Source organism: Taudactylus pleione, unplaced genomic scaffold (assembly GCF_031769625.1).
Source record: "Taudactylus pleione unplaced genomic scaffold, aTauple2 ptg000556l, whole genome shotgun sequence".
NCBI classification, from domain to species: Eukaryota; Metazoa; Chordata; class Amphibia; order Anura; family Myobatrachidae; genus Taudactylus; species Taudactylus pleione.
In genome coordinates this window covers 22,250,113-22,264,485 of record NW_028284958.1, presented here as the reverse complement: position 1 = coordinate 22,264,485, position 14,373 = coordinate 22,250,113, and the positions used below count along the sequence as shown (strand labels likewise).

The following is a 14,373-nucleotide window of genomic DNA, read 5'->3' as shown; positions in this document are numbered from 1 at the left end:
TGTGAGCCTGATATACTTTAGCGGTTATATGTGACCCCAATGGGATGCAGTCATATTGCCGGCGGACAGAATGCCGGGCGTCGATGTATACCGACGCCCGGCAATATGCCGACGCCGATATCCCGAAGGTGAACAGGACACCGACATCGGCATCTCGAAGCACTGCAATCCCGATCGTCCGGACGGGTAAATAACAGCTGTGTCCCCGGGAAAGGGGAGGTTAGGTTTAGTCACCCCCGGGGGGAGATTAGGGTTAGTCACCCCCTGGGGAGGGTTAGGGTAAGGCTAGGGGAAGGGGGGGTTAGGGTTAGGCACCACTGGGGGGAGGTTAGGGTTAGGCACCTCCTGGGAGGGTTAGGTTAGGTTTAGGGTGTGGGGAGGGGGGGGGTTAGGATTAGGCACTAGGGGGGAGGTTAGGGTTAGGCACCCCTAAGGGAGGGTTAGGGGTAGGTTAGAGTGCTTACTTTCAGCTGTCGGCATTCTGTACCATGCGGGCTTCCACTGTCTGGATTTCAGCCGCATATCATACCGATTCCGACCCCAATATAGGGCCTGATTCAGAGTTGTATGCTAAGAGGAGTTATATGTGATCGATTTCTCATGTCAGAACGGCCCCGTGCTACAAATGGAATATGTATATCCATATGCATATTGAACTGTGGGCCTGAATCAGGGCCGGGCTTTTTTTTATTTTTGTAGCGGCCTCTTGGCTGCTCGCATAGCTGTGGGTGACCACCCACAGCTATTGCGAGCGGCCAGGATGATGGTCGCGATGGTCAAGACCATCGCGACCATCGGGCTTGCGACGAGACTCTTGTGGTAGGGTCTCGCCCACCACAAGCCCCAGAGAGCTTTCGGCTCTAACAGAGCCGGAAGCTCTCCATTGACATCACTTGTGCCGCCCCCAAACGGCAGGCGTTCTCATGGGAACGCCTCCATTTGGGCAGCCACCCCCCCCGGCCCGCCCACCAAACTGGGCGAGCTGTCACTCAACATCGACAGCTCGCCCCCTTTGGTGCGAGACCCGGAGCGACGGAGTGCCCGTCGCTAGCCGGGTCTCGCGCATGCGCACGATGGAGCCGGCTCCGTCGTGCGCATGCGCTGTGGGCCACCATCGACCCGGTTGCGAGCGCTCAGCGCTTGCGACCGGGTCTGAATCAGGCCCTCAGTCCATAAAATGACAACTTGCTCTAGCAGCATAGATGACATATATGCAGCTCCAGGAACAGTCATACATAGATACATTCATACAGACAGACAGAGAGACATAAACAGCCCAATTACATAAAAATGCTTACAAAATTGGATGTGGTTATAATTTATAAGTTCAATGATTTAGGCTATGTGTGAAAGGGGTAGTAGTTGGACTTATTATTAAGGGTTTTAGAACTGGGATTTTTATGTCATTTAAGATATATCTAAAAATGACCACTGCATTTTCCTTACTCTGCCCTGACATTTTTCTCCTGAGAAAGCACTTGGTGATAGTAGTTCTATACCAGTGCTGGCTATAATTATACACTTAGGGGGTCTATTTACTAATCTGTTAGGAGATAAAGTGAACAGTGGTAAGGTACCAGCCAATCAGCTCCTAACTGCCATATCACAGGCTGTGTTTGAAAAATGGCAGTTAGGAGCAGATTGGCTGGTAGTTATAAGCATTCACTTTATCTCCTAACAGCTTAGTAAATAGACCCCATAATGTAAGTTGTGGAACTGCGCTTCTGCTAATGAAAAAGTGGGTATAAAGATAAGGGCAGAAAAATATAAATAGATCAAGACACGATTGTGAAATAAAATGAAACATGGTCTCCAATATTGGTCTGCAGAGTGATTTCAGGGGGTGATTCAGCTGAGGACGCAGTGACAGGGATCACGCAGATTCACTATTATCGGGAATCTGCACATGCACCTGACCCGTACTACGCATGTGCAGTATGGGTCTGTGATCCCACACACAGTTCGGCAGCAAACTGTCAGTGATAGTCTGCTGCCGTTTCTTGTCTGGGAGGGGTTGGCGGCAGCCTCTGTTTCCCAAAACGAAGGCATGTTGCCGGCGTTGTGGGGGAGTGGAGAGGCCAGGATCTCCATCGCCTGACTGAGATTTCCTGGCCTCTTTGACTCATTCACTCAGCTGGCCGAAAGGATCTCAGATGATCCGATCTACGTCCTTGGACGCAGCTCGGATCAGTAATGTATGCTGGAGGCGTGACGCCTCCTGCTGCATTACCATATTACAGCTATCGCAGTCTCTAACATGTTAGCAGCTGTGATAACATAGCCGTCCGCAGCTGAATCACCCCCACTGTTCTGCAATGATTTCTAAAACTCAAGTGATTTTGGACAATGTAAAAAAATTAAGGCTTCAGGTGTACTTCAGGGTCCAGTCTTTAACCCGGTCAACGCCGGGTATCCCAGCTAGTAGATACACCATATGGCAATATACAAAAATAAAACACTGTATACTACCCTGATACATATAATATTGTGGTGAGCACTGATAAAAAAATCTGAATGAAAGTGAATTGATAAAAGATGCTGTGGGATATTATAACCTTTTTGTTACATTGGTTATTTTGGTGGTTTGCACACGTGCCCACCATGTGGGATCTGCAGTTTGGTTTTATGTATATATTTTTTTAATCATTTTTATATATAAAAAAGATCTAAGGTTTATATAAAAAAAATATATATATATATCACATTAGATACATTTTCGGATTACTATTCACTTTTGTTTCGCTATTAGCACCTCGATTCCATTGTTTTTCCTTATTTGTACATAAAGTAAATTGCTCAAATCAATTTGAGCAAATTATACCCCTTTTACACAGCATCTAAAAGCCGGGTATTCGCTGGGTTAACCCGGTTTGCTGCTCGGTATGAAAGGGGCCAGGTTTGGAAACCAAGGTCGAGTGACCCGGCAATCCAACCCGGGTAGCTTGCATGGTTTACCACGGGAACGACCTGCATAATCCTGCAGTGTAAACAGGTCGTCCGATCCGGGTTCCGTTTACAGCATGGGGAGATCCGGATTTTCCTGCGCTTGGAGATTATATCTACAAGCTCCGGCAGAAGAGTTCCAGTGCACACGGGTGCAGTGTGAACAGCACGGGACAAGGAATAACCCAGGTCAGCGCCACAGTGTGTTCCATATCCCGGGTCAGACATGGCATCAGTAGCTGGCAGGGAGTGCTGGTTCTTGTAGTGCCATACTGGAGGATCTGGGGGTAACACCTTGTAAGTTAGCTCTCAATTTTAAAACACAAAGGTATATGAGTGAGTATAGGGTCTCTCATTGTATGAGTTAGGACCACTCTTGGCAGAAGCGCTGTGAAGTGGCGAGGGGCTTATCATATATTTGCAAATGTGTGTAACAAAGACTTCTGCATTTTATTTACATATACAATGCTATCTTTTTTTACTGGTTTCTAGCACTGTGCTGGGGGAATTTTTAGTGTTGTTTTTAATGGGTCAGGTTTTAGTATGTGTTGATACAGCTGAGTTACCACAGTCACAATCAAAGTGCCAATTAGCAAAGTGGATTTATCTTCACATTAACCATATCGGTGTATAGTTCACTTGTCTGTCAGAAACAGAACTGGACTTCTATTCTCTCTCTAAATAAAGAACATTTCTGATTTCCATTGCTGTGAAGTCTGCTGTTAAATGAGTGTATTCTGAAAGATACAATTAGAATGGAACATCTGTGATGTATCGCTGGGTTAGGAAAGTTTAGATCATGGCGAGATGTAAAGTCAGGAGGTCAGTGTACACAAAAAGACAACTTGCCATTGTCCTGTAACACAACATCTCAGGTGAGTTACATGCTCTTGTTGTTTCTCAGCAGGAGATGACTCCTGTAATTAATGAGAATCCCATTCATTTCAGATGATTGTTAGATAATTACAGTTGGATGGTACCCAAATTGTGTCTGTGCACAGGGATGCTTTCAATTGTTGCATCCTCACAATCAAGATATAATCAGCTCTGTGACTTCTTGTCAGACTCTTGTCTCGTCACTGTCAACGAGGCATCAAGGATTAATGAGTGGTAATTATTATTATTATCTGCACTATCAGTCACATGGGGAAGTTGTTTCCTTGTCTTTGAGCGTTTTGACGGGTTACCGAGCTGTGTATCTGTTGCAGATAGAGTTGACGGCTGCGTAGGAACTGTGACAATCCTATTATATCCTATTGGAGAACTGTTGTAGTACAGAATTGCAGAAGACCCATGTAACTTCATTATTTGCATCATATGTTACCCCATGTATTGATGTATAATTGTGTTGTTTAATCTCTGTACGGCGCTGCGGGCAACTTGTGGTGCCACATACTTAACACGCTGCACATTCACATGTTTTGTAATTAGCAAACCACCCTAGTGTGCTTTTAAATTAATTGGTGTTCACTCTTTTCTGATGGTCCAGATTTCTGCTATTTTCTACATATTTTCTGGCCACATCCTATTAGGAAACAATGTCATATATTCACAGCTGTGCAGGTCTCAGTCTGGAGCCCACAGAATAGCTTTTGAGGACTCCACAACAAATTAAGGTGCCCATACATCAGCGACTGATTGTCGCGATCCGGCGATGCGATGGGAAATGCCAGTGTTTCCGGGTGGAAATGCCGGTGTTTCCGGGTGGAAACGCCAACCGCCCACCATCGATGTTCAGCGATCCGTCGCAGGATCACTAAATTTTGACATGTTAAATGTCCCCGATTAGACAATCACGATAATTTTTTGATCGCGATCGTCAAATCGGGAAAATCCAACATGTTGGATTCCTGCAATGCCTGGTTGCAGCATTGCGGGATTGTGGCAATCCATCGCAGATGTATGGGGCCCTTTAGTCAGCCTGGCTATAATTGATTATACTATCAGAATTATATTAAATGCCAAAATGTAACCTAAAGGGCCCCATACATCTGCGATGGATTGCTGCGATCCCACGATGCTGCAACCCGGCATCGCAGGATCGCAGAAATCCAACATGTTAGATTTTCCCGATTTGACAATCGCGACCAAAAAATGATCGCTATTTGTCTAATCGGGGACATTTAACATGTAAAAATTCAGCGATCCTACGACGAATCGCTGAACATCGATGGTGGGCGGTCGGTGTTTCCACCCGGAAACGCCAGCATTTTGCATCGCCGGATCGCGACAATCAGTCGCTGCTGTATGGGCAACTTTAGGCAGAGTAGAGAGTAACTGAGGGGGCAGCAGGGCCCTCAGTCTAAAAGGTTTTACCCATATCTACAGTTACAGTATTGTTAGCACAGCCAACTACTTTTGCTGGCGCATGTGAAATACGCAAGTACAAACAAATGATATTAAAGTTTAGCCTTCCCCTTAGAACCATCTCCTTCATTCATTTTGACTTGTAATTTTTAATCTTAAAATACTACTCGTTCGATTATTTATGTATTTTATTGTTCATTTAAGTAAAGGAACCTGTTGAGGGTTGGGTACGGGATGCCGCGCTCGGGATCCTGGTGGTCAGAATCCTGACGCCGACATCCCGACAGGGTTAGGACGCCGACATTTGTCAGTCAGTATTCTAACTCTCCCTCCCTGGTGCCTGACCCTAACCTCCCTCCCCTAGTGCCTAAACCTAACCCTGCCCCCCTAGTGCCTAATCATCCACCCCTAGTGCTTAACTGTCCCCATAGTGCCTAACCCCTTACCCTAACCCCACTACACACCGTCCGGATGCAGCGCCAGGATTCTGACTGGTGTCGGTATTCCAGTGCTGGCATCTCGACAGCTGGGATTTCAACGACCTCCGCCTGTGCCTTTTGCCGCAGTCGCATCTGTGACTTTATGCTAATGCTGCTATAAAGTTCTTCCCTGGTGTACATCCATGCATCTGAATGAGAAAGGCCTGAGATGCCACTTTCAGCGACCTTAAACACTCATATACTGCCTGGTGCATCTTTATACGCACAAATGGTTGTACCATCGAAACTTGCACCAGGGCTATGGCAGGTGCATATTATCCATCTGAATATGGCCTCCTATGTGAACGATTCTGCATCTCTGAACTTAGGGCCTGATTCAGAGCCACTCGTAAGCGGCAGCTCGTTCGCTCTGAGCGATGTTTGCCCAACTGCGCATGCGTACGGATCGTTATACGCATGCGCGAACCAGTCAGTGCGGCCGAAATTCATGTGCTCGCAAAATAGCGAATGCCTGCTAATTTGAGTGACAGAAAGAGGCGTATGTGGGTGGTAACAGGGGAAGGTGCTTGAAAACGGGGAGTGGAGATCCGATCGCAGGCGTGCTTAAAGGTCAAAACGGGCATTTTATGGGTGTGCATATTTAAAACAGCAGCGTCATTGACCACGTCACTGGGTTATTTTTAAGCCAGAACTGCTCGCAAAATTGTGGTAGCAAAAACCAACCACAAGAATAGCGAGCAGTTCATACCCTGTTCAATGTACTTGGTTAATCTAATAAATAGCGGACATGACGTAGGATGCGAGCGGCCAGGGGGCGTAGTTTCCCAAAAAACAACCGCAAGTTTTGTACGCTCATTCAGACCTAGTGGCGTGAACAGACCGCAAACAGCGAACGGTTCATTTGAATAGCCACCCCTATTTTCTGGACGAGCGAGCGCTAATTGCGTCCGGCTCTGAATCAGGCCCCTAGGCCCTGATTCAGACCCACTCGCGAGCGGCTGTCCGCTCGCAAGTGGGTCGATGTTCTGCACTGAGCATGCGCACGACGAAGGGAGCTCCGTCGTGCGCATGCGCCAGACGCGACGAGCGAAGGCGCGTCCTTCGCTCGTTGTGTCTGATAAAAGGGGGCGTGCTGTCGATGTTGATTGACAGCACGCCCCCTTTGGTGGGCGTGCCGGGGGCGTGCCTCCCTGACGGGGGCGTTCCCACGGGAACGCCTCCCGTCAGAAGCCGGCCCACTGACATCACTAGTGATGTCAGTGGGAGTGATTTTGGCTCTGATAGAGCCAAAATCACTCCGGGGCTTGCGGTTGAAAACCTCAACCGCAGGCTCCGGCTCGCAGTTTCGATGGTCGCGATGGTCAAGACCATCGCGGCCATCAAACTGCACGCTCGTATAGGCTGTGGGTGGTGACCCACAGCTATACGAGCGTCCAGGAGGACGCTCCATTTTTATGGAGGGCGGCCCTCATTCAGAGCGTGCGCTCTGCTCAAAGCGTACGGCTCTGAATGAGGGCCTTAATCACTATCAACACCACGCCCTCAATTCTCACATAAGGTGCAATGTCTCCATGTGTCTGATTAGCTACCCTCTCTTTTCCCTCCCAGTCTCTGCCCATCAATGCTCCTTATTTCCAATGCACTTCTGCTACCGTGCGTCCAAGTCTGCACTGCAACTCTGTATGTACAAAATGTGTGACTCAGACGTATGCACAGATGAAAAATATCGCTCCACTGCGTCCGACATCGCCTCTGCATCCCACTCAGATTTAGGCCCTTAATGTCATATTTGTGTGTTTTGAATATTTTTATTACAAGGGTATTTTGTGGGCATATCAGTGCACTTCCCAGCATCAAATGCGACCAAACAGCGGGCCTGACAGGCAAACGCAAGCGCGTCTGACCGTTTAAACACTGTTGTATGGGTGTATATAAATTAGACATTGCGATCTCCTGTGCAGCATGAGGCCTCTCTGCGTGTCAGGAGAGCTGCAGTGGTTGAGGCTGGTCAGAGTTGAAGCATATGCGTCCGGAGTGCATTGATGGTACTTATGTTTACGCTTTTGTAGTCGTAGGATGGATATGAGAAGGCAGCATTGGGCGTCTCTATGCTCAGCTATGCTTTCGAAGGCATTAGCATATTTTAGCAACTGCATTCCGTGAGAGAATGCAGTTGCATTTGCATTAGCGTACATCTCTGAATCAGGCCCAGCACTAGAGCCTTGTTATTGAAAGTTAGAAGAACTTCCTTTGGATCCATAAAAGAAACAGTCCTTTTTGTGATCCGATGCGGCATCTGATACAGCACTTGGATCTGCAATGCTGGCAGTGGGCGTTTTTAGTCCTCAGAGGCCTTCAGTGGCATTAGCATATTTTTGAATGGCTGCTGCTACCAAACAGGCTGCTCAACGGACAGGTTGTCAGGGCTATTGTCCGGAGCGCTCCGGCCTGGGGGTGCAGCTGCAGTCACCCCAGCAGCGCCATCTAGTCTGGCAGCCGGGGGCATAGCCGTACTATCACAGTAAATCGACTGCTAATACTACGACGCCCGCCACTAGGATATAAGTCCAGTCTCCTCCTCTCTTCTCCCAGAATGCCAGCCGTGATAACGTCACACCACGTGACATCATCATGCCCAGATTTCTGGGAGGAACGCAGTGCGGGAGAGAGGAGCTGCATCTTGGTGTGCGGCGTGTCTTCAGCCAATGTGGAGGACCAAACTTAAGTGAGAAATACTGTAAACCCTTTGAGCGGGATGTACTAAGCATCGTATCCGCGATGTGGTGCATCCCGTCTGTCTTCGGGTACATGCCGGTTCATTACCGCGGTATGTACCTAGAATATCACAAAGGACAGCTCTCCCGATAAGAGCTGTCCTTTGCGATGGCTATCGACAGAGGGACTTTCAAGTTTAACAACCAAAAGTCCATCTAGTTCGCAGAAGGACGCTGGCCACAGGGGAGTGATGGGAGGGATCCAATCCCCGTTTTTTTGCCCCCTGAAAAAATATCGGAGCTAATTGGATACCCCCCCTTAGAGCATTAAAACAGAGCAAGTATTTATACATTGAACATAGTAAGAGCGTGTTGACTTTAATGTAGAATACATCTAACCCCTTGGACGCATCCCCATATAGGTTCCTTTAGAATTCTTATCTTTTGCCGCTACAGTAGACCATGTAAAAGATACATGCCGAAGATGATGACAACAGCAGCACTATGTAGCTGACACTGATTGACTATTTGCGTAAACAAATGTTATGGGAGTATATGTATTTCTAGTGTAAATCTTACTGCATTGTATTATATTGTCTACAAATATGGTAAAGCAACTTTCACATTACTACTATCACCGCCAAGCTGCGTCTGTACACTGTTGTGCAGCGTAAGTATATGCATTTGTATGCCTGGTGTTTATATGCAGCAAAAATGGTGCTGTTTTCCATCTGGGTTAATCTGGAGATACAGTACATGTGGCTGCACATACACATGCAGGTGCATGTTTATTTGCAATAGAATTATTATTACGTGTAATGTGTCCAATCGTAAATGAGGCCATTTGCCTGATTTATTTGTTTTAGCTCTGATTCTGAGATTTTTTCAGTAGATATAGTTTATCTACCGCCTAAAATTTTCCCTCAATTGTATGATTTCCAAATGATCTATTGGGTTTCTGTACAATCACTTAAATATACAATTGAAGCATACCCAATATGGGATATAGTTTCACTGCCTCCAGTCTCTATCCCGATGCTGGAATCTCAACAAGGAATTTAAGTTAGGCGTAAAAATACTGATGCCGGAATCCAGGAGGACGTGTGCCCGAATGAAGGTAAGCCGGGGTGCCCGTAGTGTTAGCCGTGGGGGGGGGTGTTAGACGTAGGTCAGTTAGTGGAGTTAACTTGGTGTTTTGTGTGGAGGTTAGGATTAGGTACCCCTAGGGTTAGGGTTAGGCACCACTGGGGCGGGGGTTAGGTTCAGGCACTAAGGGGGGAGGGTTAGGCATGAAGGGGGAGACTTAGGTTTAGGAACTAATGGGGAGGGTTAGGGTTAGGCTACAAGAAGGGAGGCTACAACTAGGGTGGATTGGGGTTAGGGCCGGTTCTAGACATTGTGGAGCTCAGGGCGGAAGTTCCCAGTTGAACCCCCCACTCAAAAAAAAAAAAAAAAGGTCTTTATAGATGGTGCTCCTCTGCGTGCGCAACACAGGCGCGCACTTTACCGGAAATGGGGCGTTTCCTTGCAGAACACTCACAATTCATCACCCTTTCTAATACATTATGCCACATGCAGTAATGCTCTGTATAATACCTTATGCCACATGAAGTAATGCCCTTTCTAATACATTATGCCACACACAGTAATGCCCTGTATAATACATTATGCCACATGCACATAGGCGTCTTTACAACGGGTGCAAGGTCCAGGGGAGGCCCACACCACACGCCCTGCACCCACAGGTAATCATACTTACCTCTCCGCCGATTCCCGAAGTGCTGCTCAGCAGCGCCGGACTGGCGCTGCAGAGCAGCAAACTCTCACTGGGAAAATGGCGGCGGACATTTTCCCAGTGATCTGCGCATGCGTAGAAAAGATGTCCCCGGAAAGTAGGCGTGGGCGCCATTTTCCCAGAGATCCGCGCATGCGTTGTAGATTCTGGCATGAAGCCAGAATCTACAGCGCTCAGTGCCGCGCTGAGCTGCCGACAGAGGGGAGGAGGCCCAAACGGAGGCTGCACACGGGCCACCTCCTGTTTTAAAATGCCCTTGCACATGCAGTAATGCCCTTTCTAATACATTATGCCACACACAGTAATGCCCTTTCTAATACATTATGCCACACGCAGTAATGCCCTGTATAATACATTATGCCATACGCAGTAATGCCCTGTATAATACATTATGCCACACGCAGTAATGCCCTTTCTAACACATTATGCCAAATTCAGTAATGCCCTTTATAACACATTATGCCACACACATGTAATGCCCTTTATAACGCTTTATGCCACATGCAGTAATGCCCTTTATAACGCTTTATGACACACTGTAATATAGAGTTAAAAAAAAGTGTATCCAAAAAATTAACAAAACAGAAAGGAGCCTGGGGATATGGGCTATAAATGATCACTTCTAGCATTTGCATACTGGCCCTGATTCAGAGCTGGACGCTCTGACAGAGCGCTCGCTCTGAATCAGGGCCGTCCCTCCTCCTTTTTGGAGCGGCCTCCTGGCCGCTCGCATAGCTGTGGTGATGTCAGTGGGGCCGGCCCCAGACGGTAGGTGTTCCCATGGGAATGCCTCCGTCTGGGCAGCCACGCCCCCGGTACACCCACCAAAGGGGGCGTGCTGTCAATCACCATCGTTATTCGGGTCTCGCGCATGCGCACGACTGAGCCGCCTCCGTCGTGCGCATGCGCACTTGGGCAACATCGACCCGCTTACGAGCGCTCGCGAGCGGGTCTGAATCAGGCCCACTGTCCTTTTTCATTGTAAGGAGGGTCTCGGGATGACTGCACATACCGTAAGTACAGTAACACTATAATATGTCTGGGTAACGTACAGCAGGGGCCACAGCCACATGATGTATGTATAAACATTCCTATTATTGTTATTGTGTTTTATTTCTATATATTTTATTGATGAATATATGAAGCCCTCCCCTCTCCCCCACCTGTCCTAAATCTGCTGTCTTTGTCACTCACTATTGCTCATTTATGGGAAAAAAAATCATAGTCCAGTGTCAGCAGGGGCCAGAACTCAGAGGTCAGTCAGGGACTTAGGTGTCTGAGCGCATAGTTAGAAAGAATACTACTAGTTCCGCATGGATGTACTAAGTAACTTACCACTACCACGCCCAACGCCATGCTCTGCCTGCTGCTGGGGCCGGGACAAGGCTAACTCACAAAATTCAGATGACCATTCACTGTGCATTCGGCTGGGAGGGAGTGACTGAGGACTGAGAAGTCAGACTAGCCACACCCAACGGCAATCACTACAGCCCGCGCTTCTCTCGGTGGTCCGTCCCGACAGTCCTCTCTCCCCTGCTCAGTGGCGTCGGTGGCCGCGCCTAGTATTCTGGGACACCCAGAATGCAACAGTGGTGCCGCAACGGCATTCTGGGAGAAAGATGGGAGGGAGCAAGTGGCAGCTGCTGTAAGGTAAGACGGCAGTGCACGGACCAGATGGGCAAGCGTGAGCAGGTGCAGTCTGTTTAGACGGCACCGGCAGGGACACTGTGGCTGCGCCCTCAGGACGCAGAACCCTGGGCAATATCCCTGTTTGCCGCCCCAAGAACCGCCACTGGTTGAATTTAGGGGGAGAAGGGGGGAGGGTAAGTATACTTACCCGACCCTTGTCAGGATACCAACCATCGGGATGCCGCTGTCGGTATAGTGACAGGAGGCATCCCTACAGCCGGCATTACATACCCATTCCCCCAATACAGTTGTCTAAAATTACACTATGTAACAAATTTTTTGTTCTTGGGTAGTAACATTGCTTTTGTGACCAGGACATTTTATACTTTGAAATTTAGCTGTTTCAGATGAGAAAAAGGGCAAATTTGCATTTTCTTTTACACAATGTGAGAAAAAAATCAACATATAAGTTAACATATAAAGTTGTACAAACATGACCACAAAAGAATTAGAAGTGAGTAAGCTTTTCGAGGTTTACGATTATACGGTACATCACTTTCACAAATCAGCCCCCAGATGTAGTCTCCCATCATGTTCTCATTATACTGTACTTCATTGCAGCGTTCAAACTCCAGTATATTCTGGTGGAAGCACTCGCTTTGCTCCTTCGAGTATGTTCCCATGTTCTCCTTGAATTTTTCAAGATGAGCATAAAGCATATGGACTTTGAGAGAAATCCTGCACCTGTCACATCTGAGGTTAGGAGTTGGTTGGAACAGACGTGGGAAGCTGAAGAGGAGACTGGAGAGGAGTGGTTAAAACTGGGTGGCTTGAGCCAGGACTTCCTCATGTATGACATGAGGAGTAATATGAACTGTAGAGGATGATGGGCCCGAAGGCGAGGACAGTAAGCTAAATGTCTTTATAGAGCAGCAGGTTGGAATGGGAATTGGATATATAATACTGAAGAGATGGGCAGAATCGGATTGGGACCGATGACGCTGGATTGAAAGATGGATCAGTTTGAGACCGTTGTTGATGGATTGAAGAACTTGATTGGTTGAGAATGATGTTGATGAATTGCAGTACACAATGACACAATTTGCGTTTGTATGGGGGCGGGGCTTGTCTGGTTGGCTCCGCCCCCATTGTGATCGTAGATTGAAGAGTGGAATCTGTCCGTTGGTGGAGTGGGTAGTGCACTGCGGGCAATGCATATGCAGCAGTGGGAGGAGCGGGCGCGGGCCCCCACCCGTTCTTCCTGAGTCCGGGCCCGGTACTCTAGTCCCGGCAGTCCCCCCCTGATGGCGGCCCTGTCTGGCAGAGTTGGACTGCTCTTCAGCCACTGCGTTGCAACCACACTGAATTATCAGAAATGTCCTTGACAGTAAGAACATTTCAAAATATATATGACCAGATCACAAAATCATAGTTTGTGGGGAATAATTGTCATTTTCTATACACTCGTGGAATAGGCAATTAGGAAATAACACTTCAAACACACGGACAAACCAAAAAATGTAATTTGTTACATAATGTTAATTTTATCCATTTATAGAATTGCTAGACTTTAACTGAATGAAAACAAAACACATTCATATATCATCCTTCAATCTGATCCATGTGGATGAAAAATGTAAATTCACAATGTATTTTTTCCATCTACATTTAATTATATTGAATCTATTCTCAACCACATATGGGGAATTTTTAACAATTTCATAAAAAAGGAACAAAAGAGCTATCATTTAGAATAATTGTTTTGTAATGTGTGCCCAGCTTTAGTTACATCAGGCATATTATTACACATGGTAATTTTTTATATTTTCTTTTTCATCTTAATTTAACTTTTTTTAAAACTCCTTTTCTCCATATTATTGTGTGTGTTCTATTCCACAATGTCCTGGATATATAAGATGGCCAATCAGCTCAATCTAGGAGCGACCTGGGTCTAAAAACACGGGTCGCACCATTCAGACATAAGCCGTGTCATCGTCAGGAAAACCCCTGTTGATTGTAGGGGTGCGGACCCGGGATTGTCAACCCGGGTCAGCACCTTTCAGCCAGACCAGGGTCATTTTGCTGTGCCCTGGCAAATTCCCGGGTTTCTCTGTACAGTATGTCTGAAAGGGGTATAAGTTTGTTTGTGTAGGGCTCTCTTAGCATTGCGTCAGGGAGAGATACCATGCTCTGGCTTACAATGACAGCTGGTTTCTGATTGGATGGCTCTGTGCTCAGCTAATTAAGTATGCAGTGATCCTGTCTCTAAATGGTCTTCACATGTCTTGTCCAGCAGATGTCCCAGATAGTTGTAAATATTGGAATCCTGAAGAATAGTGCAAACAAGTTTGAGGGCATCTCACTGAGTTGGTACACGTAATGGTTAAGAAACGGTAAATGAAGTTTGAAAGAGCCTTATTTATTGCTCTCCGACATCACAGGCTATTCAGTACAATTAAATACTTTTTTTTATTTTATAGTTTGACCCTTTACATTAATATAGGTGTAGAAGAAACACTGTACTGTTTGCTTTTCTCCACCAACC

At 46.9% G+C, this 14,373-nt stretch overlaps 1 protein-coding gene across 4 annotated transcripts in view; it reads left to right on the top strand.

Moving 5' to 3' along the window:
• Window positions 1–14,373, top strand: part of MEGF11 (multiple EGF like domains 11) — a 386,527-nt gene that overhangs the window by 209,024 nt on the left and 163,130 nt on the right. The window lies entirely within an intron of this gene.